General features: G+C 42.9%; 1 long non-coding RNA gene across 1 annotated transcript in view; it reads left to right on the top strand.

Moving 5' to 3' along the window:
- LOC122435395 overlaps positions 1-27,801 on the top strand; it is an 80,781-nt gene that overhangs the window by 50,687 nt on the left and 2,293 nt on the right. The gene's annotated exons all lie outside the window — the stretch shown is intronic.

The following is a 27,801-nucleotide window of genomic DNA, read 5'->3' as shown; positions in this document are numbered from 1 at the left end:
TTTGTTCCCCTATGGATTTCGCCTTTTATTTCTGATTCCTGTCTCTAAAGTTGTGGGGGAATGAGCCTAAGTCATCATGAAAGTCTTTCATGTATTTGTAAAGAACTAACATGTTTTCTTGAGTGTCTTCACTTTTCCCAACCAAAACCTCTTCCTTATTGCTCATTACCTGAGACAGACTGTAGTCTTTTCATTATAATATTAGAATCCTCTTTCTAACAACTAGTTGATGCAACATAGAAAGGATTTTGATCTTAAACAGCTGTAGAGTTCATAAACACAGCATCATGGAGAAGGGATGGTCAGGGAACACTTCCCTGGAGAAAGGACCATTTCAGATGATATCTTAAGGAAAAGAAGTTAAAGACTAGGTAAAGAGAAAGTGGGTGGGATCAAGTGGAGGAGAGCTCTGCAGACATAGGGAATAGCATGTACAAAGGTCCTGAAGTAGAAAAACTGAAAGAATGCTGAGGGGCCTGGAGGTCAGAGGTGAGGGTAAGAGTGAAGATTAGGGGACCTAGAAAGCCAAACTAGCAGTTTAATGCTTATTCTATGATCAGCTAGAAAATGTTGAAGGAATATTATCATAAAGTCTTTGCAGTAAGAGACATGATTAGATCTATGGTTAGAAGGATACAGTGGCAGCAGGTGGAGGAGGTTGGACCAGGGACATACTTGGCGCAGGGAGAGACTGGCGGTGGGAGAGTAGAATTAACTAAACATGAGGTGCGTGCATGCTCAGTTGCTTCAGTCATGTCAGACTCTTTGTGACCCCATGGACCACAGCCCACCAGGCTTCTCCTCTCCCAGGGTATCTTTCCAACCCAGAGATCAAACCCACAAGTCTCCTGTGTCTCCTGCAATGCAGGTAGAAGTGTGAGATGATGAGGGTCAAATCCAAGACCATGATAGTGATGAATCATAGCCTCAGAATGGACCAGAGAGGAAGCTGGAGCTGCTACTGTATCTGTCTCATTGTATGACTGATAGCCTGAAGGGGAAGGAATCTGAATGACTTGCTCAAAATCATGATCAGTTGGTGGCAGAGGGAGTATGGGAAGCAGAATCAAAACTGAATTATAGTCTAGTAGTCATCCCATTTTCTTTCCTGAAAAAAACAACTTGGGTATGTCAAGAATGGGTAATGTCAACAGATGTGTTTCTTAGACAAGGATATGTAGCAAATGAACCCAACTGTTCATTGAAACATGTGTTCCTTAGACAGGAGACAGGGTTTCCACAAGATTAAGCCATGATAGGAGGCCTCAGGATTTAGGGTTGCTCTTCATGAGCTTCCTTTATCATACTCTCTGCTACTGCAATTGTAAAAAATAGATGTTAGCTCTAGAAGATAGTTGGTCTTCTGTTTAGTCTGGTATTTTTTCAACCATGTGTCATAGTTCAACAAGGACATGCACACCCTTTGAAGATGAGCTGCCAGTGTTCACTGAGGTGTGAATTCTCTTTTCTGTATTTGAGTGGCTTTTATGGCAATGGTGTCCAACAGAATACTGAATTGAGCAGGGCGTGTGGTCTAGTAAGAAGGGATCATTGGACCAAGAGCTAAGACTATGACCTTCAGAACACACAGAGTGTTGGTAGTAGATAGGAGAAGTCAAGACCAGGATAGTAATTGCTTCTGTTAGCAGCCAGCCAAGAACTAAAGGGGGACTGTGTGCTGAGAGCCCTCACAGGGCAGTGTTACAGGCATTCTGAGACACTTGTGATGACATGGTGATTATGGTGTCATTAGTGGGATCTGGAGGCTTTTCATCCCTTCAGGTGTGCTATCAGAACTCCTACTGTGCCTAAAATCCCCCCAAATTAAGAACGACTCTTCTAGCCCAAGAGAAAGGCAAGGTGACATTGACCTTGACCCAAGCAGGATCAGGACCCAGTTCTCTGAAAAAGCTTCTGCTAAAACCAACCACACAGAGGCTCTCTCAGTTCGAAATACAGTAGCAAAAAATATGAAACTAAAAATACATAAGATAATTCTTAAAACTTAAAAAAAAATCTTAAAAAGAAACTGATCATAATGCTAGAGTTCCAATGAAGGATATATTTCCAGAAATCTTTTACATGATACCACAAATAAACCATTAAGAAGATGGTAGGTAAGACTATGCTCAAGGTTGTTCATTTATCAGTGACAAAGAGGTTTCTTCAACATCAAAATCTCCAGAAGCAAGAGAAATACATTCAGTGTTAATGAATGATTGCTTAGGATGAACCAATTTCCGTCTTAAACAATTAACTTTCTGTATCAGCCTCCCGAGCCTCTTTTAGCCTCATCTGTCTCCCAGGCCCTTATCTGCTTTCTCTGTTCTCAGAGTTGCCAGCTCTGTATTGGCCAGAATCTCTAAACCCTCCCAGCTGTTCCAAATTTGGATGAAACACCACACCACAGCATCTGGAATACCCAAAGGATCAGGTCACACAACCCAAAAGTGCTGAGGAATTACTTTCACAGGCAGGACATTAACCAACTAGAGACAGGATAGAGAGAGGCCAGCAGATAAATTTCCTCTCCATCTCCATCTCTGATGGTCTTTTCTGAGGCACAGTCTATGGTATAGCCATGTGTAACCGACTCTGACTATTCAGAAAAGAGTGATTCATTGGATAATAAAGCACTTTGAATTTCCATGCCAACTTTTCCAGCCTGGCATCACTTTTCCCTCAGTCTTGTTGCCCTGGGACTTGGGGTTGTGCCTTAGGCCCTATCTTCTAAAAAAAAAATTCTTTCTCTGTCTCTCTCTTTTCTGCTGATGACCTAGTCCCCTTCCTAGAGATTTGACTTTAAAGAGCACATAAGTGTGTATTTTATTTAACTAATTAATTAACTAATTTTGGCCAGACTCAGTCTTCCTTCCAGCACATGGGCTTCTCTCTAGTTGCAGTGTGCAGTCTTATTTGCCCCGAGGCATGTGGAATCTTTGTTCCCTGACCAGGGATCAGACCCATGTCCCCTGCATTGGAAGGCAGATTCTCAACCACTGGACCACCAGAAAAGTCCCACAAATACATTTCAAATGGTATTACCACATTCTTGTCTCAGAAGAGAGAATAGTACCTCTGAAGGATTCTTATTATATAGACTTCAGGAGCATGATTAAGACTTCAACAAGATAAAAATCATAGTTCTGATCCTCTTTTTCATGGAAGCTGCAATGCCAAACTAAGAAAAGCCCAAAGAAAGACAGATATATGGGATACTTTTATTTTTTCATAGATAAACTTTTAGTAATTTTGAAATATTTCTCTGCACTTTTTTATGGTGAAAACAGGCATTTAGTCTTTATTTCTATGGGCAAGCCAAAATCCAAGGTATCCACGCAAAGCTTCTCCACCTTCAACCAGAATCGAACCTTCTACCTCCTTGTGTTTCATAGTTTTAGCAAATCCGTTGTTGTCATTGTTTAGTCGCTAAGTTGTGAGATCACTTTCTCCCATTTCATGTAGACTCTAATTACTGAAGGGAAACTCACTCAACAGCTTAGATTCTAGTAAGGTCACAGGTATCTGTCCTCTGCCTTTTGGTACCACTGCAGGTAGGCAATGCCCTTCCACCCCTTCTCACCCATCCCCGGCCCAGGCTTCCTAGGCTGTGTTCTGCCTCCTCGGCCTTAACTCCCTCTTCTGGCCCCTGCCATCCCTTTCTCTCCTCCCCACCCCAACTAAATGTGCCAGTCTTGTCCCTCAGAACGTTAGGACGTCAGCCCTGAGTCATCCCCACCACCTTGCAGAGCTGATATCATCCTGAGTGAGCCCAGCACCAGCCAATGTGCCTGAAAATACCATGATTCACCTCTTTCAGCTGCCCTTTCCCCTCTGGGAGGCCCTCACCCCTCTCTTCTCTTTTCTTTGTGTTCCCCTCTTCACTGAAAATGCAGAACAAGAAGAAAGCAGATACATAATGATGTAAATTTTAAGAATTCATTCAGTTATACAGTTGACACTTGAACAACACAGATTTAAACCGCGAAGGGTCTTCTTCCACCACCACCACCCCACCCCTTCGCCTGCCCCTGAAGTTCAAAGACACATTGTTCAAGGGTCAACTGTATACCGTCCGCGACTGGTTGAACCCATGGGGATGTAGAATGGCCCGTCCTAAGTCAGGGGCCAAAAGTCACACAGATGTGTGTGAAATGCCACAAGGCAGTTCTAGACTGCTGAAGATTAATGTGTTGGGCACAGAGAGGCAGACATCAAGACCAGGGGCTGGACAGGGGCCAGGTCAGGGAGGGAACGTGTGCCCCACCGTCAGGCATTCAGACTTCCCCCTGTGATCACCAGGAGTCAGAACAGTTGTAACTAGTACAGTGACCAGATCTGAAATGCCTTATAAAAATGACACTTTTTACAAGGATAAGATGGCTCGTATTATTGCCTTTCCCAGGAGAGGTTTCTATTCTATTGGAAGTTAAGACTCAAGCTACATCAATGAAACTCATTAATATTAGAACTCAGGAGTCACAGTACAGGAAGGGGAGGGATTTGGAGAAGATAGATTGAGACCTCTGTTCATAGAAATCAGGGCTTCCCTGGTGGCTCAGTGGTAAAGAATCCACCTGTCAAATCAGGAGACTCGGGTTTGATCCCTGGGTTGGGAAGATCCTCTGGAGAAGGAAATGGCAACCCCCTCTAGCATTCTTGCCTGGGAAATCCCATAGACAGATAAGACTGGCAGGGTACAGTCCATGGGGTCGCAAAAGAGTCGGACATAACTTAGCAACTAAATAACAATAACCATAGAAATCACACTTGGAGAATCCTTCAAAGCTTGATTTCCGCATTCTCTTCACCCTGCCTGCCCAGTTCTTCGTAACTGGAAGAACTTTAACAGCAGAAAGAAAGCACAGAGTCCCTGAGCCCCATTCCCACTCGCAGACCCCTCCTCCTTTTGTTGGAAGGCTCTGTAGAGAGCAGTGTGTGAGAAGATCAAAGCATTCATTTCCTCCCCTTTGATGTGCAGTCAGACAGGCTCTGATGTCAGAGGCGTGTTGCATTTCATTAGACCTGATATTAAGCTTCCTAGAGGTCAGGGTGACTGAGCCATTTTAACCTGGCTAAAAACAGCTTCATTTGTCTGGAAATAGCTGTGATCTTCAGCTCTCTTAAGGTCCCATTAGGAAATGATACAGGTAAAGAAGTTGCCATGTAAATATTTTGTCTTGTTCTAAACTGATTTGCATTATGAGGCTTCTCTTCAAGCTCAATTTTCTGCCCAAACAGGCCTGATTCTGCATTCTAACTTCATATGCCTTCCTCATGTCAAGTTTTGGAGTTTCAGGCAGGTATGAAAAGGGGCATGTTTTGGTTTGAAACATACCGTTTTCAGCTGAGAGAGTCCCCTTTCTCTCTAAAATGACTTCTGCAACCTCAGCTGATTCCAAGTCCTGGGTTTGGCTCAGGCCAAGTCAGGTGAGCTCTGACTAGTGGCACTGGATTTGCTACCAGTATCAGAAGAACCAGAGTACAAACTCCAGTTAACTTCTCTCCAGAGAAGAAAACTTAACCATGTTTTTTCCTATTTTTAAGACAAATGGTTTAAGCTGCACAAGCTGTACTTATAACCCCAAAGGAGCAGGTCTTTTAATGTTACCAGAAGGGGGACGCCTTCCAGAGCCCAAAAGTGGGCTCTTGTTTAACACTCAGAAATGAATTGTCCAAGAAGACACACATGATGACAAAGCAAAAGATTTTAACTGGGACAGGTCACCTGGGCGGCTTCCCAGATGGCACTAAGTAGCAAAGAAAGACATAAGTTCAATCCCTGGGTCAGGAAGATACCCTGGAGAAGGAAATGGAAACACACTCCAATATTCTTGCCTGGAGAATCCCATCAACAGAGGAGCCTGGCGGGCTCCAGTCCATAGAATCTCAAAGAGTCAGACATGACCGAAGTGACTTAGCACACAGCACGCACCTGGGCAAAGAGCAACAGGGTAAGGGAACCCAGGAGAACTGCTCGGCCACGTGGCTTGAAGTCTCAGGTTTTATGGTAAGAGGGTTAGCTTCCAGGTTGTCTTTGCCTTGCCGTCTCCTGGGCTGGCATCTCTTCCCACCATCTGGCTCCTCCCAAATCCTCCGCACTTAGTTTTCAGCAGCAGCACCATGCTTCTTATCAGAACCTCCTGTGGTGAGACAGCTCATGCAGCCAGTTGTGATAGCACCTGGCCAGGGCGGGCAGTTTTGGTCAACCGTTCCTTAACATTAGCACACTTTGATTTCAGGCTGCATTCAGAATTTGCCATGGGCAAGCCCTTTGAATGGAAAAACCAAGAGTTTTCATGAGTTAGATCTGTTCACTTCCCAGGTCAGATTGAGGACTTGGGCAAACCTGTATGTGGACTAAGAATGCAGACTGGCATATCAGGAAACAAAAGGTGTTGCAGCCATTAAGCCACCACATTACAGCCACTCTGATGGTGAGCCCTGAGGGAACTCAGAAAGGAAACAGAATGCCTGCCATCAACAGCCACCGCCCCCCCACACCCCCACGCCATGGTGCACCCTGAGGAGACTCAGGATAAGAAAACATGGTATACTGGCCCCAGACAACTGAAAAATGAGTGTGAGTTGCTTAGTCATGTCTGACTTTTCACAACCCTATGCACTGTAACCCTCCAGGCTCCTCTGTATATGGGATTCTCAAGACCAAAATACTGGAGTGGGTTGCCATTTCCCTCTCCAGGGGCTCTTCCTGACCCAATGATCAAACCCAGGTCTCTTGCATTGCAGGCACATTCTTTACCATCTGAGCCACCAGGGAAGCCCCCAGATAGCTGAGGTGCATATTAAAGGAATGATTTCAGTGAGCCTTGATTCTTACATCTTCCCATGGGGGCCTCGCAGGTGGCACTAGTGGTAAAGAACCTGCCTGCCAATGCAGGAGACATAAGAGATGCGGGTTCAATCCCTGAGTCAAGAAGATCCCCTAGAGGAGGGCATGGCAACCCACTTCAGTATTCTTGCCTGGAGAAGGTCACGGACAGAGGAGCCTGGTGGTTTACCATCCATAGGGTCGTAAAGAGTCAGACACGAATGAAGCAACTTAGCACACATGCAAGATATCTGGTTTTCTTTAACTAACAATAATCTTTTGATGTCCCGACTACCTGGTCTTTGTTGCAAAAACTCTTGTGTATCTTGGCTCCCTACTTTGCCTCTTTAGAGCAGTTTCTCAGCATTACTTGAGATAGTGTCTCCTGGTCTACAAGTCCTCAGTATGTCCACCACATAAAACATAACTCAAGTTTTACATTGTGCTTTTTTTTTTTTTTTCAGTCCACACCCAGATTTGTCTTCCCCATGACTAAACTACACCCTGTCTACAAAATGAGGAAGTTGTCATTAACACCATTCAGTTGAGTGTCAGGCTCATCCCCTGACTTTCACATGCAGGTGACCTCAGCAGCTCTCTAAACCATTTGCAGCCCAGACCTCTCACCTATAAAATCTACACAGAGCACTGTGTGGAGAATCAGACAGCCAAGGCAGCCTCACTTCCCTTCTGAAGATAACCTCTCCCTCCTCTTCCTCTTTTTCCTCTCTCCCTCTAACCTCCTTTCTACTCACAACAAACTGAAGATGGCATACCCTATTCGGGCCTTGGATTAAGCTTTTCTCTTTGGCTGGAATACACTTTCCTCCCTCCCTCTCTAGCCTATTCTGTCCTCAAAACTCAGCTCTATTTTCTCTTGGAGGACTTTCCTGAGAGTTAATGGCACTCTCTTCTGTGATGCTCTAGAATTTCAAGAATATATTATGATATCGTACATACTGCACGTGTATCTACCTGTTTCAACTAGGCTAAGCACTCTCCAAGGCAGAGGCCAAGTCGTTTGTGTCTTTCTTTCCTTATGTAGCACTGCTGTTAATAATAATAGCTACACTGAATTTATTGTGTGCTAGGCAATGTGCTCCTCATTCATTCATTCCACGGCTTACTTGCAAATGTTTATTGAGTACCTGTACTAGTCTGTAAAGTCTGTTTTTAAAAAATGCTTACCATATGTATGTATTCTGAATAACTTAGCATTTGCAATTTTGAATACACAAGATATTATGATATTATGTCCATCTACCCTCTGTACCAGTTAGTGAGTCTTTGTGAATTGGTAAATGCCTTGAACTCTGAACAGAATTAACAAGGGGAAACACTTCATAATGTAAATTAACAATACCCAAACCACGTTCTAGAGAAAAAAGGAAGATTGTCAATGAAAGAACAAGTATCTAGTTGATATCAGACTTTTCAACACTGAAAACAAGAAACCAAAAGGGTAATTAACATCTTCAAAACGTGGAAGGATGAAAAGAACTTGGAACCTGAAATGTTATGGTCTGTCCTGACCTAAGGAGGGTGTCCTGAAGGTATATGTCTTGAGATATATGTTCACCTCATTTGTGTGTCTTGAGTTGGGTGAAAAGTGTAAGCCTGAGTCAGTAGGACAGTAGAAGGTATGAGGAAGAGTGAAGTCTTATCCCCCCAGACACTCTGTTCCTAGGATGACATGCGTGACCCATATGACACATGTGAACTGGCAGCAGTTCCTTGCTGCTCCTGTGCCAGCCATGGGACCAGTTACGCTTGTGATGGTGGCAGCCAGCCCTATACTTAATGTGCTGCCTGTAGTTCCACCAATACCTGACTTCACTACTCACCACTGCTCCTTCCTCCTGACTGGAGGAGCAACGGCATCGCGTGTTCTTATAACCAATGAGAGGACAGGAGACACTTCTGATCACGTGTACCGAGTTCTTAGAAACCATGAAGTTGGTCCAAAGAAACCAGCTGTGGCCAGGATGCAGGTATATGTCACCTGGCTGCAGAACCTCAGTTTCTGGTTCCTCATTCTTGGCTATACTCTGGTAGTCAGATACAATAGGAAGAGAAATGGAGGGGGGGGTACTTCCCTGGTGGCCCAAGAATCTTCCTGACAATGCAGGGGACATGGGTTCAATTCCTGGTCCGAGAACATCCTACATGCTTTGGGGCAACTAAGCCTCCACACCACAACTACTGAGCCTGTGCTCTGGAGCCCATGCTCTGCAACAAAAGAAGCCACTGCAATGAGAAACCTGGGCTCAGCAACTAGAGAGTAGCACCCATTCATCACAACTAGAGAAAGTCCATGCACAGCAATGAAGACCCAGCATAAGCAAAAATAAATAAATAAATTTTTTTTAAAAAAGAAATAGGGGTGATGGTGGAGGAAGATTTGTTCCTGGGGCCATAATAATCTGCTAAACAGAAATCAGAACCTTTTACTCTCAGTTAATGCATATGGTATTCTTGTTGCATCAAGTGCCCTTTTGGTTATGAGTAATAAATCTCTTATTTAACCAATAGATCATTGAGGTTGTTGCTTTGACTTTTGATAAACCATGAAGTGGAAAAGTCAACCCACATGGTCTGGAGAGTAGGGCATATATCAAAAGCAAAGACTAAATGTAAGCATTAGCAAAGAAGAGAGGCTTAGACCAAATGGACAAAATGCTGCTTCTGAGTGGTTAGACTCTGGGCCAGGTGCTGGAGACCAAGAAAGACCTAGTCACTGCTCTCAGAGTGTAGTAGAGAATTTCCAAAAATGGCTACCACTGATTTTTCCTGCTTTCTATACATGCATGCAGGTGTGCTAAGTTGCTTCAGTCATGTCCAACTCTTTGCAACGCTATGAACTGTGGTCTGCCAGGCTTCTCTGTCCATGGGATTCTCCAGATAAGAATACTGGAATGGGTCACCATGCCCTCTCCAGGGATCTTCCCAACCCAGGGATTGAACCCACATCTCTTATGTCTCCTGCATTGACAGGCAGGTTCTTTACCACAAGCACCACCTGGGAAACCCTCTATATGTGCGTACCACTCCTTAATTAATGAGTGCTTATTTTCACTCCTCTTGAATTTTTGTCTGCATAGACCAATAGAATGTTGCAGAAGCAGTATTCTGGGGCTTTGGAGCTCAGACTTGGAGAAGGTTTGCCATTTTTCCGTTCTTCCTCGTAGAATCCATAACTATGTTGGGAGAAGTCCAAGTCCCATGGAGAGGCCATACGTGGGCACTCTCACCAACACCTCCAGTTGAGTTTCAGCCGACAGCCTGCACCAACTACTATAGCCATGTGGATAAGCTCCCTTAGACGCAACTGCCTAGTCCAAACCCCAGGTGACTGAAGCTCCGTTGACACCATCTAGAGCAAAAGCATCACCTAGCTGACGTCAGTCATCCTGTGGCACCATGAGAGTTAATTAAAATCACTGCTGTTTTAAGCCACTGAATTTTGGGTGACTTGTTATACTGGAGAAGCTGGTGGAAACATAAAACTTCTAGATGAGTGGAGAAGACAGGTATTATTGAATAGGAGATATTAGTAAAATGTGATGAGTATGCAGGGAACTATGGGAGTGTAGAGTGTGTCCCCAGGTTGAGAGCTTAGGATGAGTAAGAGTTAACTAATTGAAAAGGAGAGATAAATGTTCCGGAGAGAGACAAAGTCATGTGTGAAGGTGAGAAAAGAAAGAGTTCAAGGCACATCTAAGAAACCGACGTAATTTTTGTGCAACCTGATTTTGAGGCATGCGGAGGAATAAGACGGGAGGAAGGTAGTAGTGTTTAGAATTTGGAAGTCTATCAGAAGGGAGGCCTTTGAAGGATTGTAAACCGAAGCTGTTTTTCAGTCATGTCCAACTCTTTGTGACCCCACAGACTGCAGCATGCCAGGCTTCCCTGTTCTTCACCATCTCCCAGAGTTTGCTCAAACTCATGTCCATTGAGTTGATGATGCCATCCAGTCATCTCATCCTCTGTCAACCCCTTCTCTTCCTGCCCTCAATCTTTCCCAGCATCAGGGTCTTTTCCAATGAGTTGGCTCTTTGCATCAGGTGGCCAAAGTATTGGAGCTTCAGCACCAGTCCTTCCAATGAATACTCAAGGAAACCTGAAGTAGTGTAAACTGATTTGTGATTAAATTCCATCTTGACTGCAGTGTCATGTGTGTGAGTGTTAACCAATGCAGCCACTTTTATTATACCCATTTTTGGCTAACTGGATGGGAGAATAGAGAATCTTTGGGGGTGTGAAACTCCCATCAGTACTCTCAGCTACTTCAGGGCATGGGGTAATTTTGTTCTTGGCCATGGCAGCTCTGGTCCTCTGGCTTGGCCACCTTTAAATTAACTAATGGATGGGAACTGATGGCTTCCATATGAGCTGAAAGCTTCTTGGCATGTACTGGTACAGCTCCATCTCCAGTGTTCAACATTGTTGATCAGTCTGTCCCAGCAACCCACCAGAGACGCCTGCCGTCTTTCAGGAAATTCCATGCTCCTGGGCCAAGATCATTGTTTGAATGCCCCTGAAAGTCTCCCAAGGAGCTGCTCTCAAGCCCAGCAAGAAGAAGAAATAGATACGAACCCAAGGAGACTGGAAAATTGGGGCAGGAAGCTATAAAATGAGATTCAGCTTGAAAAAATACAGATTGTTACATCTGGGAGAGAAAATAATACATCACCAACAATTCCTGTACTGCCACCACCTCCCCACTCCAATCCCAGCAAATACATAAATATATTCAAGCCTGGGAGCAGAGGTAGATTATTGTCAAACAAGCAAGGCTTAAACATCAGCCCCTCAATTGCACAGACCCCTTCCAAAGCCTTGAGAGAGCCTAGCAGTACACATCTTCATAAGTTTTTGTAAGGTTGCAAAGGTAAGCTGCTTTTGTACTCTTTTTCTTAATTTAAATAGGACCCCTCTCCCCCAAATTATACAAGCTTCATGCCACACAGAACCTGGATCTACCCTTGGGCAGTCTGAAATGTTTGGTGGCAAATCAGTGACAGTGTTGGTGGTCACTCTGCTAAGTAAGAATCTCTCTCCCTACCTTGTACAGCTCTGTTGGAATAGTCTCTTCAAGCCTTATGTGATGAAGTTAGGCTCAGACCCTTTTGGTGCACACCTCTGGGCAAATGCTGGGTTGAGCGTGTACTGGCAGAACTAGTGCATCACACGACTCTAAGATGGGTCTTCAGCAAAGTCATGATATTAAGGAAATACAGTCTAACACCACCAACCTTTCTGACTGTGAGCCTCTCGTGTGGTATCTTCTCTCCCCCTTCACTAAATCTTGCCTTTGGTTTTAGAGCATGGATTATGTTCACACCGAAATAGATCTGGCTGATTATTGACCCAAGGTATTTGGGGATGGAGGTCACTGTCCTCATGTTACTGGAATTCAAAGCCTTAAAGTTAAAGAATTCTCTTCTACCAGTAGAGTTCATTTCAGAAATGGCAAGTAGGGATTCCTAGGGATGGATTCCATATGAGCTGACGGCTTTCATGGGAAATCTGGGAAGCCCCCTAAAGCCATGGAGGGCTTGAGGGTTAGGCTGTCTCTATGTGCGTGCTGACCCCTAGGAGTCTGACAGGCACCACTTTAAACAGCAAGAAGAAACCTTACAGTTACTTTTCTGAAATCTCATAGACAGTGTTGATCATATTCCACACAGAAGAATGTTTTCAACTATGTCCTACTGAGTAAAATTGTCCCCGTAGGGGGACACAGTTGATTATCTCATGATTCCCACACCACTCAGCCATCTGTCACATAGGCCACATAACCCAGCTGAAAAAGCCCACTTTCACTCATTTATCGTGGAGTTTGCAGGAGCACTTTTGGCTCTAAAGAAGGCCTCCTCACAGCATAGAACAAAAAGGAATCTTCAGTATCTGGACGGGTTCATGCTTTCTGTGTTTCCAGCTGCAGTCCTTTGGGGCTGGGCTTCTTAGCCAGCCCCCTTAACTGTGCACACACATTTGGAAGAAGTAGCATCCTCGCTACAGGGTGGCTTCTCGGAAACCCTGGGAAGGGTGTTTGTTGACAGCAGAAATGTACCTGGCGTGCCTGAGCTGGGCTTGCAGTTTGGGGGCGCTGTAGGTGCTGTCTTAGCCAGGGGAGTGCTCCTCATTGCCAAAGCCTGGAATCTGTGCCTTTAACAGTCATCACAGAAAGAGCCTCCCATCTAGTCAAGTGTATCCTTCTCTGTGCTCCTTTGTCTGAAGCTTAATAATATCGCATTTACCAAACAATAACAACTTCCGATTAATGAAGACAGACAATGGACTCCTGACACTGAGCAAAAAGGTACCTAAATGGGCTTGGCCTTTGACTCTTTCTCGACTCCTTGCCTGTGCCCTCCACCATTTATGTTTTTGTCTCCCATAGGAGTTTCCTCTCCTCCTGGACACAGGGCTCTGACAGTCACCCCTCCAACCATAGTGAATGTATACTGAGGGTCTCAGACTTGGTGGCTTAGTCCTCTTAGAAGTACTCCAGGGCTTCCCCGGTGGCTCAGTGGTACAGAATCCACCTGCCAATGCAGGAGACGTGGGTTCGATCCCTCTTCCAGGAAGATCCCACATGCCCCAGAACAACTAAGCCTGTGCAGCACAACTACTGAGCCTGTGCCCTGGAGCTCAGGAACCGCAACTGCCAAGCCCACATGCCACAAGTACCGAAGCCCTCGCACTCCAGAGCCCCTGCCCCACAACAAGAGAAGCCAACACAAGAAGTCCACTCACCACAACTATAGAGGAGCCGCTGCTCTCCGCAACTGGAGAAAAGACTGCAGAGCAACAAAGACCCAGCACAGCCAAAAATTAGTAAATAAATACAATTACTTAAAAAATAAAAAAAGAAATATTCTAGAAGAAGACTTCAGAAAGATGGCAAACTTAACACTAATAAAGAAGTCTTTAATGGTGAACACTGACGGACCTACAGAGGAGTTTTGTTTTGTTTTATAGTGGGCCTTCTCGGGGAAAAGGCAAGTCCTACCAGAAACCCCTTCAGTAGGCTTTAGGACTTCCTGAGAGCAAAATCTGCTCATTCTGAACTAGTAGTGTTGCTCTATTGAATCAGGCTTAATAGTTCAGGAGATGGAGAACTGTGTTTCCAAATTGCAGAAGGGACCCCTTGGGCCAAGTTCTACTCCTTCCAGATACAATCTTTGCTGCAATGACAAGAGCTTGTGAAGATACCCATGAATTTTCACATGCTGCTGCCCACATATCCCAGTCTCAGTGCTGGGTGAGGTGATCCCCAGCCACAGGGGCCTCTGCTGCAGGACCTCTGGGGTCCTCGGTGATGGATGCACTTGGTCTCCTAGGAAACCAGCCCCAGTCAGTGAGATGTGTGGAGTCCCACACACAAAACAAGACTGGGCCAATCTGAGATATTTGTTGGGTAAGGTGCCTCATATGTCTGTTCCTTGACTTATTACTGGCCACCCACTTTTTGAGGCCACTTACTTCTCTAACTTCTTCCCACTTTTTTCTCTAATTCTGTTCTTGTCCCCTCTACATACACCATCCTCCACTTTGCCATCTTTCCTCCCATCTGAGTCATGTCTCAGACTTCCTGATTTGTTTCCCAGGGGCTCCCTTCAGGCGTAGCTCACACAGGAAATGCTCACCCTGCTTTTGTGCAGGATCCTCTGCAGCCCTGCTCAGGAGTAGTCCTCAGTCAGCAGTGGGAAGCTGGATCTGGCATGTTCACGGTCCCTGGAGAGGATTAGGAGGAAATTTTCAGTAATTGCAAGTGAATTCAAATTATGGGGAATGTACCAGCTTGATTTCAGGTCGGATAAATGGCAACGCCAAGTGGGAGAAAAGCAGGGTGACACTAAGGATATTTACCTGCTTCTGTAGCCATCTTTTGTGTGTGTGTGTGTTAGTTGCTACATCATGTCTGACTCTTGCAACCCTCTGGACTATAACCCACCAGGCTCCTCTGTCCATGGGATTTCCCAGGCAAGAAAAGTGGAGCGGGTTGCCATGCTCTTCAAGGGATCTTCCTGACCCAGGGATCAAACCTGGGTCTCCCACATTGCAGACAGATTCTTTACCGTCTGAGCCACCAGGGAAGTGCATTGATTACTATGAGGGGCCAAGAAAAAGCAGTTAATTTCCATGCAAACTTGGCTCAAAATGTAGAGAGCCTCTTAGCACATCAGGGCCAACCATGTTACAGGGTCACTGCTCCCTGTAACAACCTCTGGAAGGAAACACAAAAAGCTGGCAGGCTGGCTGTATTCCTTTGCCCTGGACTCCATCCCGTTTGGGTGGGTCTCCCTTGCCTGTCATATGTGTGAAAGCATCTGTTTCCCCCATCCTAGTTTAGGCTGAAACTGATTTTTTCCAAAATCTGTTGTGTATTTAGGGTGTGACGCGCCCTGAATACTGGGTTTCAGTGCTACTCCAGGAACTTGTACAATTAATTGCACTTTCTATACAGGCGATTAGGGTTTGAGCTGGCATGAAGCATATATATTGGGCAATAGCATGCAGATGCTACCTAATAATGAAACCAGTAGCTAAAATTTGTGTCGTGTGCTGTCATTCACAAAGCACTTTCACATGCATTATCGCTTTTGGCCCTCACAGTGACCCCCATGAGGTAGGTAGCAAAATAAAAAACCTTACTACTCCACTTTACAAATGATAGATATGGGACTCAGAGGAGTTAAAAGCGGTACCATCAGAATTTGAGGTCACAGGTTCCAGTAAAGAACTTGCAGGCTGAAAAATATGCGACTTTAGCTCCAAGCGTTCTTTAGTTACTTCATTTAAAATTCTCTGTCCTTAGTCTGCACTGACTTTTTATTTAACATCTTTATTGAGGTATAATCGATACACAATAAACTGCACCTATTTACAGTGTATGACTTGATAAGTTTTGACATGTGTGTATACCCATGAAATCAGCACTGTAATTAAGATAACGAACTTATTCACCACCCCCCTTACCCAGACAAAAGTTTCTTTGAGCTTCATCGTAACTATTCCTTCTCACTCCTCCCTGCCACTCCCAGGCAACCACTGATCTGTTTTCTCTCACAATCTGTTAGTTTGCATTTGTTAGGAATTTTATATAAATAGAATTATACAGAATGAGCTCTTTTTAAATTTGACATAAGATTCATTCATGTTGTGGCATCTATCAGTTGTTTTTTTTTTCCTCAATAGAAGTCTATTCTATGGTTACATCACAGTTTGTTTACCCATTCACTGTACTAAATGAATATTTGAGTTGTTTCGACAGTATTTGGCTACTACAAATAAAGCTGCTATGAATGTTCATGACAATTCTTTGTTTAGACAAATGTCTTCACTTCTCCCTAGCCAGTAGGTAAGAGTAGAATGTTTACGTTATATGCTAGGTGTGTCTTTAACAATCTATGAAACTCCTAAGTTTGTTTCCCCAGATGATGGGGTCATATTAACATCCCAGCAGCAGTGTAGAAGTGTTCCAGTCCCTCTTCACCCTTTCTAACAGTGGTATGATCAGTCCTTTTATTTTCTCAATCTGAGAGGTATGTAGTAATATCTTATTATGGGATTAATTTGCATTTCCTTAAGGACTAACGATGTTGAATGTCTTTTCACTTCCTTATTTGCCATCTAATTGTCTTCTTTGGCAAAGTATCAGTTAACACTTTTTGCCTATTTTTTAATTGTATTGGTTTTTTCTTATTGTTAAATTTGAGAACTCTTTCTAAGTACTTGTTGTTTTTCAGTCACTAAATCATGTCTGGCTGTTTGCAACCCCATAGACTGTAGCACACCAGACTCCTCTGTCCTCCACAATCTCCCAGAGTTTGCTCAAATTCACAGCCATTGAGTCAGTGATACTATCTAACTATCTCCTCTTCTGCTTGCTTCTCATTTTGCTTTCAATCTTTCCCGGCATCAGTCTTTTTTTTCAATGAGTAGTGGTAGTGGATTAGTCGCTAAGTCGTGTCTAACTCTTGTGACCCCATGGACTATCACCCACCAAGCTCCTCTGACCATGGGATTTCCCAGACAAGAATCCTGGAGTGGTTTGCCATTTCCTTCTCCGGAGATCTTCCCAACCCAGAGATCAAACCCATGTTTCCTGCACTGCAGGCGGATTCTTACTGCTGAGCCACTAGGGAAGCCCTGATGAGTACTAGACCCAAGTTACCTTCAGATCTGCACTTAACAAATAGTTACATTCTGTGACTTAGCTTTTCATTCTCTTAACAGGGTCTTTTAAATTTTTTAAATTAAATCTAGTTTATCTATTTATTCTTTTATAGATTGCTTTTTTGGTATTATATCTGAGAAATCTTTACCTAACTCAAGGTAATAAAGGTTTTCTCTTATGGTTTTATAGTTTTAGAATTTACATTTAGGTCCATGATCTATTTTGAGTTAAATTTTTACATGGTAAAAGATAAGGATAAAGGCTCATTTTTTGCATATCAATATCCAGTTGGTCTACTGTGTAAAAAACTATTTTTCACCATTGTCTGCCGTTGTACCTCAGTTGAAATCACTTATCCATTTGTGTATATGTCTGTTTCAAGACTCTTTTTTATTCCATGAATCTGTCTTCATGTCAATACCATATTGTCTTGATTACTGTGATGGTTACTTTTACATGCCAATTTGGCTATATACCAAGTCATATAAGCAAGCCCTAATCTAGATGTTACTGTGAAGATTTTTTGTTTGTTTGTTTTTTATACTTCTGTGTGTGTGTGAAGGTATTTTGTAGATGTGGTTAACATCTACAATCCGTTGACTTTAAGTAAAGGAGATTACCCTTAATCATGTGGGTGGATCTCATTCAATCATTTGAAAGGCCTGAAGAGCAAAAACTGAGGTTTCCTGAGTAAGAAATTTTACCTCAAGACCTAATAGTAACTCTTGCCTGAACTGCCAGGCTGCCCTATAAATTTCATACTTGCAGGGCCCTCAATTATGTAAGCCAATTGCTTAACACACACATACACACACAAGTCACTCAGTCGTGTTTGACTTTTTGCAGCCCCATGGACTGTAGCCTACCATGCACCTCCATCCCTGGAATTCTCCAGGCAAAAATACTGGAGTGGGTTGCCATTCCAGGGGGTCTTCCTGACCCAGGGATAGAACATGGATCTCCTGCATTGCAGACAGATTCTTTATTATCTGAGCCACCAGTGAAGCCCCCTATAATATATATGTATACACACACACACACACACACACACACACACCAGTCAGGGTTCTGTCTTATATAAATCCATTCATTGATATCTATGTCCATCTATCTATCTCTCCCTGTTGGTTTTGTTTCCTTAGAGAACCCTGACACAATTACTATAGCTTTACAGTAAGCCTTCCAATCAAATGATTGTAATTCTCCAACTTTGACCTTTTTTTTTCAAAATCTTAGTCTATTCATATAGTAAAGCGAAGAAAGGAAAGTTTGACATTCTGCTGAGTGTTCAAGAAGGCTGTACAGAAAGATAGGGTCTAAGTTGGACCATGAAGTTTTTACAAATAAACCTAGTAGGATGGATGGTATTCCATTTCAAGAGAAGGAAACTGTTTGAACAAGCCCTCAAAAGAATAATTTTCCCAAAATACTCTGGAAATTGGAGTTGTCCAGTATGGCTAGAGAATAAAGGACATAAAGAAAGAGCAGCATGTTAGAAAACATAACTGGGGTTAGTACCCTTTCATTTGCAAATGCAGAAATGAATTGAAACTGACTTCTGGTTTCGGTACAGAAAGGAATTTGTTAATACAAACTACTGAACAATTCAAAGGTTTACAGCTTCAGGCATGGCTGGTTCCAGAAAGCTCATTCACTTTCTTCCCCACTCCCTGCCCATTGTCAGCCCTGCTTTTTACTATGTGGTTTCAGTCACAACCAGGGCTTCTCCATTAGGTGTACACGACAGCTACAGGCTTATATTACTTGCCATCTTTGTAGAATGAAATCTTCTTATTTTCACTTTGGTTTCAGTGAAACAAAAACTATCCCAGAAATGAGTCTCATTAGACTAAGTGATGTTACATATCTACACCAGAACCAGAGCTATGTTCTAGGATACACTGACTTGCTAGACCTCAGTCATGTGAGCATCAGTGAAGTGGGGGAAATGGAGGTGGAGGGCAGAGATGGAGACCAATGGAATCAGCGCAACCTTCTCAACTTCCTCTCTCAGTGGCAAGTTTGGCAACTCTGTCTGCATTTGTTTTTTCATTTTATCCTTAACACCTTCTGTTGACTGCTGTTTTCTACATTGCTTCTTCCCGTTGCCAAAGAAGTGCCTAAGCTCCCGTCTCTTTCACCTGAAGTTCAGTATCACACATGCTGATTTCCCCACGCTGTGTTGTCCCTGGTTGTCGGTTCCCTCCGGTTTATTGCTGTTACCACTGGAGTTTGCAACAGCTTTCAATCTGGCTCCTTTGTGAATCTCTTTAATATGCAGTTATCACCTCTCTCCAGATCATTAACAGACATTAACCAAAACCAAACCTAATAATGAAGTCTGAAGAGTCTGTGGCAATAACTCTTTCACAGGAAACTGGGGAACCTGACAGAGGAGGAATTTGGGTGAGAAAATGGAAAGGGCCTCCTTTCCCAGCACTCGGAGTTTTCATCAATCCCAAAAGGAGACCTTGAGAGGAGAATGAAAGAACCACCATGTAAGGATAGAGAGATAGAGAAATATACCCAGCATCTGTCCCTGGAAATCCAGGGTAAAAATTATAGCCCTGAGTAGATGCAAGGTTCAGAGGTCTGAGGTTACAAACAATGGTTTAAATGGGAACTCAGTGAGCAAGGCTAAATGGAGGAGCAGTTGACAAAAAAAAAAAAATTGAGCTGTTCTTCTCCACATTCTGAAATATTCACTCTTTGGTCTTAGAGGTGTGTCAAGCTGCTTTTTTCTAGGCCGGTGGTTCAGTTTTAGCATGAGTGTCAGAGTATGATATCCTTACCATTGCTGAAAAATACAAGCTTCTTCTGTTGACCTACAGTTGGAATTGTTTTATGACTTGGAGCTTATCCTGTTCTGTTCACTGTTGATCTTGACTGATCTTCATAATCATCAAATCCATTGATCCACGAGTATAATCCTCGCTCAGCTGGACTACTGCCCCAGCTTCCTAGGTAACTGGCCTTCTTATGTCCATCCTGTGCTCCACTTCCCAGTATGAAGACACCCAACCCCTTCTCCTTACTATAGTCAACAGGAATCTCTCTAAAACACAAATAGATACCAGACAAATAGAAAGGCAGGGGTTATCAGCAGTGCCCTGCTTTGTGTATATGGTAAGAAAGTAAAAACCACTGAATGGATTAACAACATGAGCCTTTGAATGTAGCTTGGCCACGTGCCTATTTCTGTCCAATGAGGAGAGTCAGGTAAGGAGGGAGTCAGGTAAGTTAGTTCTAGACTGGAGCATTTATGACCCAGGGTGGGGGCTTCCCACGTTTAGGGTGTGGTGACAGAGCCTCCATCAGCTGGTTTTCTGTGGGATTGCAAAGAGCCAAGCTTTCCTGCCAATCTGCATTGAACGGATAGGAGTAACCACAGCCTTGTTTCAAATCACTAAATTTCTAGGGTTGTTGTTTACCAAACTTAGCCTAGCCTACTCTGACTGATACAGATGTCACAGATCGAAGAAAGATGATATTGTAACAACAAAGAAACCCCAATGTGACCCCCAAAATAAATGACATTGGCTAATAGGCCAGGTGGTAGGTGGTAAGAAAACCGATATTGGAGGCTGAAAAGTTGACAATCCCTGATATAGATAAAGCATTTGATAAAACTGTCACCACCAGTCATTTGGGGGGCATATCATGCAACTAATTAACATATGGATCTATGAGAAGAGTTTGGGGAGTAGAATACTGTAGTGTGCACTAGTTTTAGTTGGTCATATGTAGCAAAGTGCGATTAGGAGATGCAATCAGAAAAGAATTTGCTTCTTTACAAGCAGGAAGGAAAGAAAATAGAGAAGATTTAAAAATTCAGGAACTAGAAGAGTTGCAAAGTCATCTGCTTCTCAATTCTAAACTATAAAAAATAGGAATAAGAAAGGCTGTGAGCAACAAAGGCTAATTAAAATTCAGCCCTGGGGGGAAGATCAAATTGAGGGTATACCATTATACAGAGTGTTAAAACCTCTGAATGAAGTAACATGTCTTAAAGATCCAATGAAGGATGGGGTATCCAGTAAATAAAAATAAAGATGTGACACTTGGATTAAGAGAGAGAGAGAAAGCAGAGGAGGTGAGAAATAGCAAATATGGAAGCCAGGTCTCAGAAAGGACTGAGGGTACGGGTTAGCAGTATATTAAGCTAACTGAAATCCAACATATGAGGACTTTCATTTTTTTAATTGAAGTGTAGCTGATTTACAAGGTTGTGTTAATTACTTCTGTATAGCAAAGGGATACATCTCTGGTGGCTCAGACGGTAAACAATCTGCCTGCAATGCCGGAGACTCAGGTTTGACCCCTGGATTGGGAAGAAACCTTGGAGAAGGAAATGGCAACCCACTCCAGTATTCTTGCCTGGGTAACCCCATGGGCAGGGGAGCCTGGCGGACTACAGTCCAAGGGGTCACGAAGCATTGGACATGGCTGAAGCAACTGTACAACAAATATATATAGTCTTTAAAATCTATTCTTTTCCGTTATGGTTTATCATAGGATATCGAATATAGTTCTCTATGCTCTTTAGCAGGACCTTATTGTTTACCCATTCTGTAGGTAAAAGCTTACATCTGCTAACCCCAGCCTCCCACTCCATCCCTCCCACAGCACCTCCCCTCTGTTTCTTGAGTGTTTGAGAGTTATACACCAAGGAATTTTGGCTTTGACTAAAAAGATGGTGACTGTTATGACCTGAGCTTCTAATCATCTGGGGCAGGAAGTAGACTGGGATAAACTCTCAGTGCCCTAGGAAATCATATTCCCTAATGCTTATTTTAGAGGTAGTCAGAGGGATGAAAGAACAGGAAGAACATCCCATAGGGTGGATACAGCAGTGAAAGAGAAGAATGGATGGGTGAGCTCTTTCAACCTGATGAATCAGAGATTAATTAAAGTACGTTTCCACCCCAAGCAAGGGGCCTCAAGAAGTTAACCCAGTAGGGTTCAGAACTTTTGCAGGCCAGTATTTGCTCCATGTCTTCATTCCTCCTCTTTACTGAACAGGTGTTTATTGTGGTTACTATGTGGGGTTACCGTCCCCACTGTGAACTGGGGAGTGGGAACAGGTCACTTGGATTTTTGGTTCATAGCTCTTGAGATAAAAAGATGCTATATCCAGACCTGATATACAAATTACAACCTAAGTTATCATGAGGAAGGAACATCTACGCTTCATTCAGATATCCTAGACTTTGAATTTAATACCTGACTTGGGATATTTAAGTTGTCTCCTTGGGAGGGGGAATGAGCATGTTACTCATGTGTTATGAACACAGCACTAAATTTTGGAGACTGAAGCCAGGCGATGGCAGATATTTCTACTATTGGCCAATACTCAGCTCACCTCTCCTATGAAGAACATAGAAAAGTATACTTCCTCACACTGTTGAAGCTAGATGGGGCCAAATGATCACCCTGGTCAATGAATTGTGACCAAAAGAGAGGTGAGCGAGAGTATTTAAATGACAGTGCAAGACTCTCTGATTCAGTTTCTTGCCAACTGAGATGGCTCTGGATGACTTTGAGACGTCTTACTCCACGTAGAAGAAGGAGGCTGCGAAACCTGTGTCCCTGAGTGACTGGAAAGAGCAGAGGTTTTCTGCCAGCCTGATCTGGACATGCAGTGTGAGTGAAAAGTACACTTTTGTTTCAAGCCACTGAAGTTTTACAGCTGCTTATTCTGCAACATAGCCTTTCATATTCTGAGGGATACACTTACTTTTTGCAAGATGTAAATTCACTTCTCTCTGGTTCAGAGGTCAAGGATTGGCCACTACCTCACTGTCAGCCAATCCTTGAATTAGGGCTGATGAGTAAAATTCAGCACAACTTCCAAAAACATCATGGGGAACCTACCTGATAGTTTGGTGTCCACCTGCCAATGCAGAGGACAAGGGTTCGATCCCTGGCCAGGAACATTGCACAGGCCATGGGGCAACTAAACCCATGCACCATAATTACTGGGGCCCGTGTGCTGCAACTACTGAAGCCCACGTGCCCTAGAGCCCATGCTCTGCAACAAGAGAAATCACCACAATGAGAAGCCCGTGCACCACAACTAGAGAAAGCCTGCGCACATCAATGAAGACCCAGTGCACCCAAAAATAAAAATAAATAAAATGACAGAAGTTTAAAAAACATAAGGGAAATGGGAGAGGACAGAGAGGGATCCTAATATGATTGCTCAAAGAACTGGGGAATGAAATTATAACACTTTACCTGGATTAGCTTATGTTCCTCATGTGAAGAAGATGAAAGTTAGAGATACTTAAAAGAAATTTACTCAGGGAATTGTATGAGAATTAGCTATGGAAGTAAGCATTAATCTATTATGTTCTACTGAGAAGATTCTGCAGCGAACACTGAAAGACAGGTGGCTGTGTGTGTGTAGTGAGGGATAAGATGAGGTTGGGGATAAGAGGCCTGGATGATAATTCAGAAGGAAGGAATTGATAATAGTTTGACTAGGTAAATATCGCATTTGCTCTTACACAGAAATTGTTAAAAGGACTATAACAGTTGAAGTTCAAGCTAGGAATTTTAGCTATTATACAATAATCAAGAAATACATTTAGGTATTCATAGAATTTGGGTAGAGGTTTCCCTGGTGGCCCAGTCAGTATGAAATCCACATGCAATACAGGAGACTCAGGTTTGATCCTGGGTCAGGAAGATCTCCTGGAGAAGGAAATGGCAACCTGTTCCAATATTCTTGCCTTGGAAAATTCCATGGACAGGGGAGTCTGGCAGACTTTTATATTTTCCATAAAAAGTATGTGTTTCATTCTTACTTTGTTTACTTAATGTCATCTGTTTTAATAAACTTTTTTCCCATCACTATAACAATGGAATTTCATAATTATAAATCTCTGTATGAGGTTGAGCGAAACGTTGTAGTCTAGAATTCCAGAGGCTGATAAATCTTGATGGACCATGTTGTTACTTTACTGACATCTGGTGGCCATGTAGCTTAATTGCAGGAATATTTTTTAGTGTGGCAAGTGCAATGTGAAGATTGACCTTCACACCATGGAGTAATATTTGCAAGTAATATCTGTAGTAATATTGGCCTTTTAATTTTCTCAGTCTTCTATTTATTACTCACTTTTTCATATTTAATATCATTTTCTGGACCCCATCTTTCTCATTTCCCCTTTTTCTCAGACACATTTATTTGTGGTTTATTTATTTACTTATATCCAAGGTACCCAGTACATTTCTGAAGTGAAAAGTCAAAGAAAACACTAGGCCTGCCAGAGTCCTGTATCCAGGATTTCAGAGCTTCCCAAACTCATGTAGTAAGAGATTTATCAGGACTTCCACTCATTCATTTATCTAAGATCTACACAGGTCCCACCGTGTCCAAGGATGATATCAGGTGCTGAGAATTTTGAAACAGAAACTGCAGTACTTTCCTTCATGGACTTTACTACCTTAAAGGGAATAAAATGAATAGTTGCTGTATAGTAAGATAGGGTATAATAGGTCACTCTGGAGCATTCCAAATGCTCAAATCCTACAGACATTTCAGAATCACTTTCAGCTGAGAATGAAGCTCTTAGGAACAACCTGTGTGTGTGTTACATAGAGGAACCCATCTTATACTTGCCTATTTTATCTTAGTTTTATGTCCATTCAGTATAGGGATTGTTGTATTCTGTGTTAGTCACTCAGTCATGTCTGATTCTTTGCGACCCCATGGACTGTAGCCCACCATGCTCCTCGGTCTATGGAATTCTCCAGACAAGAATATTGGAGTGAGTTGCTATTCCCTTCTCCAGGGAATCTTTCTGACCCAGGGATCAAACTGAGGTCTCCTGCATTAGAGGCAAATTCTTTACCATCTGAGCCACCAGGGAAGTCCTAATATGGTGATTTAAAAATAATATATGTAAAGTGCTTAGATCATTGCCTGAAAATCAGGAAGCACTTGAAATGTTATCTAATGCCATTCCTTCACTTGTGTATTCCACTAGACTCTCTACGGCCAGGCACCATAATGACAGTTGGGGATACTTAAATTAAAAGACAGCTCCTGGCTTTAAGGAGTTTATGAGACTAGTGGAGGGAATAAATATGAAATGAAATAAATAATTTCAATGCATGTGGTTGTTATCAGATTAGCAAATAGAAGTAGGAGAGGGAGAATTAAGTTATTCTGGGTAACCATGCATAGATAACCTTTGAACTGAACTACCAAATATAAACTAGATTTGCCCAGGATACCAAGAAGAAGGACATTCTATTAGAAGGTTCATTATGAGCAAAACCATGAGGTGCAAGAGCACATGACCTATTCAGTAGTTCAGGATTATGCAAGCGTAAAGTGCTAGGAAAGAGAAGTTGGGATGAGACTATAAAGGTAATGAGAGCCATCAGGAAAGGCCTTGTAGGACAAACCAAAGAAATTAAAATTTTTATGGTAGACCCGGAGTGGCTCAGACTGGTGGCCTGGGGGCTTCATAGCTAAGAGATGTTGTGCTTGGTTTGATAGGGTTTTGAAAGACCCCATACCTAGACAGGTCAGAGGGCCAACAGCTGAATGCATATGGTTGTACTAATGGTCCATACCCCGAGTTTGTGTTGCCTGTGGGTATCTGTGTTGAAAGCCCAGTTCTACCTGATGGATGATAGAAAACCATGGAGAGTTTTGAGCAGGGGCACAGCATGATTACCTTTGTGTCTCTCTAATGGTAATGTGGTTCATGAGACAGGAGAACTAAGACTTAATGATGAAGACCAGTAAGAGACGGTTGGAATAGTCCAGATGCGAGAGCCTGCAAAGGGGCAGCAGCAGAGGGCATGCACATAAGGTTAATTTAAGAAAGAGAAGAAGAATTTAAGAAAGAGAAGAATTAATTTATTAATTCTTTATAATAAGAAAGAGAAGAATAGGACCCAATAAGCAATTGTTTATGGGTTTGTTTTGTTTGGTTGGTTGGTGTTTTGGTAGTGGGTGGGGGTGGTGAACAAGAGGAAGGAGTCTAGAATGACTCCCAGGTTATTAGCTTGGGCAGTTGAGTAGGTGGTAGATGGAGGTACCATTCCTAGAGAGAGGTCCCACAGGATGTGAGGGCAGGTCAGGGAGCCAGGTCAAGTGTTAGGTCTGGACAGGTAACATTTAAGGATTATTGTGGACATTCTGGCAAGGATGGTAGTTGGGATGGATCACAGACCAGTAACAAGTTATGGAGGTAAAATAGGATGTGGAAAGGTTCGCAGGCACCAAAGATATATCTATCTCTTTTGACTCACAGAAGAGAGATCCTCAAGCTCAAAGTCAGAATAAGAATCCACTAGCTCTCCCACTGCTGATCCAAAGAGTTCTAAAAAGAACAATAGTGATAAGAATAGTAAAAGTAATACAGTGAAAGTGTTAGTCATTCAGTCATGTCTGACTCTCTGCAACTCCATGGACTATAGCCCACCAGGCTCTTCTATCCATGGGATTTTCCAGGCAAGAATACTGGAGTGGGTTGCCATTCCCTTCTCCAGGGCATCTTCCCGACTCAGGGATCGAACCCAGGTCTCCTGCATTGCAGGCAGATCCGTTAGCATCTGAGCCACCAGGGACGCTCAACAGTAATATAGTAGTTGTCTTTAATGAAATTCTAGTTATGTGTGACGGCCTGAATTGTTTCATATATTCCTCATAACAACCTTATATAATAGTGTGCTTATTTTCTCCATCTCGCAGATGTGAAAACTGAGATGTAGAGAAGTTAAATAGCTGGCGCAGATCACACAGTGAGTGAAGGGATGGAGCTGGAACCTGTCTTCGTGCTGGCTACCACTCATGATTCTGACAACTTAAGTAGGCAATGAAATAGAAGGCTAACAGGGAGGCTGGTTTCTTTCAATAAATGTCTACCCTTTCTGCCAGTCTGCACAAGTGCCTGAAGTTTTAATTTCAGAAATACATATCTTAGGGTCTAACTGGTCCTTGAGGAAAATTTTCTCAAATCTTTTTATTCAGGTTGAAAAACCTCTGAGAGTTGAAGACCTGGTCTGAATTTACAAAGTTGCTCAGTCTAATTGCACATTAGAATCACCCCAGGTTGGAGGAGGGTGTTAATTGATCTCTGAAAACACCCACAACACACGGATATGTACCATATATATATGTGTGTATATATATACATGGCATCTAGTCCCATCACTTCAAATAAATGGAGAAACAATGGAAACAGTGACAGACTTTATTTTCTTGGGCTGCAAAATCACTGCATATGGTGACTGCAGCCATGAAATTAAAAGACACTTGCTCCTTAGAAGAAAAGCTATGACCAACCTAGATAGCATATTAAAAAGCAGAGACATTACTTTGTCAAGAAAGGTCTGTCTAGTCAAAGCTATGGTTTTTCCAGTAGTCATGTATTGATGTAAGAGTTGGACTATAAAGAAAGCTGAGCACCGAAGAATTGCTGCCTTTGATTTGTGGTATTGGAGAAGACTCTTGAGAGCCCTTTGGACTACAAGGAGATCAAATTAGTCAATCCTAAAGGAAATCAGTACTGAATATTCATTGGAAGTGCTGATGTTGAAGATGAAACTCCAATACTTTGGCCACCTGATGCAAAGGACTGACTCATTGGAAAAGACCTTGATGCTGGGAAATACTGAAGGCAGAAGGATAAGGGGATGACAGAGGATAAGATGGTTGGATGGCATCATCGACTTGATGGACATGAGTTCGAACAAGCTCTGGGAGTTGGTGATGGACAGGGAAGCCTGGCATGCTGCAGTCCATGGGGTCACAAAG

The sequence above is a fragment of the Cervus canadensis genome, chromosome 2, assembly GCF_019320065.1.
Source record: "Cervus canadensis isolate Bull #8, Minnesota chromosome 2, ASM1932006v1, whole genome shotgun sequence".
Classification (NCBI taxonomy): domain Eukaryota; kingdom Metazoa; phylum Chordata; class Mammalia; order Artiodactyla; family Cervidae; genus Cervus; species Cervus canadensis.
The sequence above is the reverse complement of the archived record's forward strand: the minus strand, read 5'-3'. Positions and strand labels throughout refer to the sequence as shown.